Below are 4,219 nucleotides of genomic sequence, written 5' to 3'. Positions count from 1 at the left end.
AAATTTCCTCACGATGGTGGGTAACCACCGGTCCCATACACAGGCCGAAATCTCAGGAGAAAAGATGTTACGCTTCCCCCAGGAAACTCGAACCTGCATGCGCCCCGTAGCCAGAGCCCAAAGCATAACGCCTTAGACTGCAAGGCCAGAGTGCAGGACTACGGAAATAGTACAACGCATAAATTGGTATAAGATATGAAGTATGCATGCAATCCTTACAAACATAAAAACATAGTTGAATAAAGTGAAGAATTCCAGAGGACAATACATAAAATGTGTTAACTCTATTAGCAACGATATTCCCATTGGGTCAAAAACGACCCACCTGATGAAAACACATAATTGTTTGAGATAATGAATACATGTCACAAAACTGTAATTTAAAACAACAAATAACATTCTTTAGGAATCATATTGTAAAGGAAATTTGGTAAAGTATGAAAAAATAATATTGCACATAATTTTGTTTTTACAACGGTACTTTAGCTTTCCCCACGATCAGTGTGCTCACAAATTCAAAGCCAACTGCAGACGTCATAATTTTGAAAAAAAAACGTATCAACTTTAACAATTATGAAAATTATAGTATGCACATTAATTCCAACTCAAAAATAAGAAAGATAAAGTAGTAACAAAATAAACAGTAAACAAAATAATATTGATGTGCGCAATGGGTCGAAAACGACCCAATGGGAATATATGGGTTAATAGCATCTTTAATTTCAGTCAAGTTAGGTTCTGGAACTAAAGGTTCTGCTGTGTGTACTTCATTTACTTCTGATTTATATCCTACACGAACATTTAAGAGGTCATTAAAGTAGTTCTTCCATCTATTTAAAATATCGCTTGAGTCAGCCAAAAATCCGCCGTTTTTATCCTCTATCAAGTTTAATTTAGGTTGCCACCCCTTTCTAAATTCATTTACACCTTCACACTAATCTATGATATTTAAATTTTGCTGTTTGTTTCAATTTCTTTAATTTTACTTTTCAGGTAATTTCCTTTTTTTTTTTTTACTTCTAAACGTACGGTTAACTTCTCGCTATATTATATTATAATTGATTAAATTTGTATCATTACAGTTATTTAACCACTTAATGCCCGACCCTGTGGCTGAGTGGTTAGCACATCGCGCTGCGACGCCAAGGGTCCCGGGTTCGAATCCCGGTCGGGCTTGGTTGTTTGTGAATGTCCATTCATCAATTTCATCATTTCATCACTCATCCCCATCTTCGCAAATTAGCCAAGAGGCACAAAACGCGAAGTAAAATAAACTAAATCAAATAAAAAAAATCAAATTTAACCACTTAAGTCTACCCTGATTTCTCATTTGTATTAGATTATAACATTCATTATCAAACCACGGCTTAGTTTTTCTTGGTTTATGGTATCCTACACTTTCTTTAGCTGCGATTCTATTGCATTGCGTATATACTCTCAATTCTCATTTACATCTGTTTCATTTATATTTTCATCATGATTTAAATCCTGCAAAATATCAAATCCATTTGACAGTTTAATTTGGTAATCTATCTTAATTCTTTCATAAGCAAATTTTCTTGTATAAATTTTAGAACTTTTATATTTTGTTGCTTATGATTTATCTCTGAGAGTCTTCTCTTAATTTAGCAATTACTAAATAATGGTCACTAGCACAGTCAGCACCTCTATATGAACGAACATTAATTATACCAGTATGTTTTTTTTATCAATTAGAATATACCTGATTATTAATTTTACCATCTGGAGAAGACAAGGTATATTTATGGATATCTTTACGTTGAAAAGTGGAACTTTTCACAATTAAATTCTTTGCGGTTGCAAATTAATGAATTTTATACCATTATTATTACTTAATTCATGAAGACTTTCTTTACCAATAGTGGGTTTAAATATCTCTTCTTTACCAATGTGTTCATTAGTCACATAACAGAATTTTCACATCATGCTGGGAAAATTTATCAAAGACCTGCTCTAACTCTGCATATAAATCATCTTGAATATTTAAAATACAATATGTATTTTGTAGAGCAAGAGAAAACAACACACATTAATTAACTTTATAAGTTAATAGTAACAAATAAATGGAGCAGATGAAACTTTAATAATTCGTGAATTTTTGCTCTCGAATCCTGTCTTTATTTCGTCACACAGTTTTGTTCTTCATAATACAGTATATTCTAGCCTTTTCGAAATTTTTTCGTTCTGTTTTGTACTAATGAAGCCAACAATTTTACAAGGTAAGTAAAATTACTCTTTATTTTCCTTTCTGCCTGACATTTTAAAAATGCAACAAACAATCGAAACGTTTTACTTGTTAAGTAGACACAAGGAATGCAAATAACAACTGTGCTGAAGCACCCATTAGATGAATACCTAGACACGTAGAGTAAGTGAAGGTAGGAACATCGTGAGCAAGAAGGGAATATACGATTCCGTCTAATCATGAAATCTAAAGGATAGGAGAGAAATGACTTATCCCTGGACGAGGGGGGGGACATATAAACTTAGAGGAAAAGTTAAGAACTAAAACCATTATGACGTCACTCTGAGTCCAGAGGAAGAAACTATCTTCCGGGGACAGAAGTTAGTAACTGTTTGATTCCCCATCTTGTTTCTTTAAGCGAGGCGGTCTCTAGACTTTACATTAATCCGTAGTGTTTGTTTTAACTTTGTGTTTTAATTGTAACTGGTAACATAATAATAAAGTTTATAATGTTTCTAACAGTTGTAGGTGAGCAATATGTCTAATTGAGGGTTGAGAGTTGTTGATTTTGTTCCGCTTAACTCTGAACGACTTTTTTTTTGTCGTTGATTAAAAATTTGATTATCTGTTTCAGCACTTGAGCATATTCACAATCTTGCCACGATTGGAGATTTCCCTTCCCACCCAGGTCGATTTTACAGGTCAATAAATAACACCACATTTAGGCGAAAAAATCATGATTATTCTTGTTCATTTAACTAAATGCTGAAGGACTTTGTTCAGGCTCAATTTTTACGGTATGGTGCTGACTTAATTTAATTCAGTATGATTATTAGTAGGGCTAGGATTTTGATGCAATTGCATCTTTTTTTGGTAAGGCAGAAACATTGCATAAGTAGATAGGAACGTGTTTTACTCGTAAGTGAATAAATTGGTATGCCTTTGTTAGGACATTTTTTTGCATTTTTTGACCATTTTTGGAGTAAAGGTCATTTTTTATACTTTTTTAAACCGTTTGTCATTTTTCGGTCTTTTAAAAGCCATATTATGCATTTTTCTACATTTTGGTGAAAGAATGGGCATTTTACATGCAAATGTAATTCTTTGAAGGGGAGAGGTTCCCGACTAACGTCCCATTGCCTTTAATGAGTCTGAACGACTATGTTTGAAGAAACAAAGAAATTCTGTGCAGTATTGTTGATACAAGCTGTCGTGTAACAATTCAGATCAAACAATGTGATTTTCCTCTCTATCAGTAAATACATTGCCTCCAGACGAATTATTGTTAAAGTGCTCTGTATCGGACATTTTGTCAGGGAAGCAATTTGCACTCATGGAATTGAAATTGACTTAACAGCAAGTGATATTGTTCATTGCAAGTACGTGAAATCTGCATCAAGCTATCGTTTGCAGCAATATGTTGCAGAATTCGAGAACACATTTAACACTGACGGAAAGCTACTTTTTTGTCAGCCCTGTGGAAAAGCCATAGCAGCAGAACAGCGAACTCATGTGAATCGCAATAAACATATTGTTGCAGCTGTGCGTGCGAAAAGCAAACAATCCCTTATTGGTGACCCCATTCCAAGTTCGTCCCAAGGACCATCCAAGTTTTCTGTTTATTGTGCGGATTTGTGTATGGCTTTTGTTTCGGCTGACATTTATTTAATTGTAGTTGTAGTTGTCTCCAACAGAGAAAGCTTCTCCAATTATGGGAGACTTGCATACAGTTTAAATATACATACATAATTAATAATATATAAAAACACACATACACACAAATAAAGAGATACTTCACACAAATAGATATTTACAAGACAAAACAATACAATACAATACAAAGCCATACCTACACTCATAGTAAATGGTAACAATATACCTCACCCATGATATATATACATGTTTGGAAATCCCTAAATGTCTGCACTTACAAGACAATAATTTCTATAATTTCTTGCGCAAACCATAATGATTGAAATTTTGTCTTGCAAACATTCAGGGAATACAAAACAA

This window comes from Lepisma saccharinum, chromosome 14 (assembly GCF_977018435.1).
Source record: "Lepisma saccharinum chromosome 14, izLepSacc3.1, whole genome shotgun sequence".
NCBI classification, from domain to species: domain Eukaryota; kingdom Metazoa; phylum Arthropoda; class Insecta; order Zygentoma; family Lepismatidae; genus Lepisma; species Lepisma saccharinum.
Note: the sequence above shows the minus strand (reverse complement) of the source record.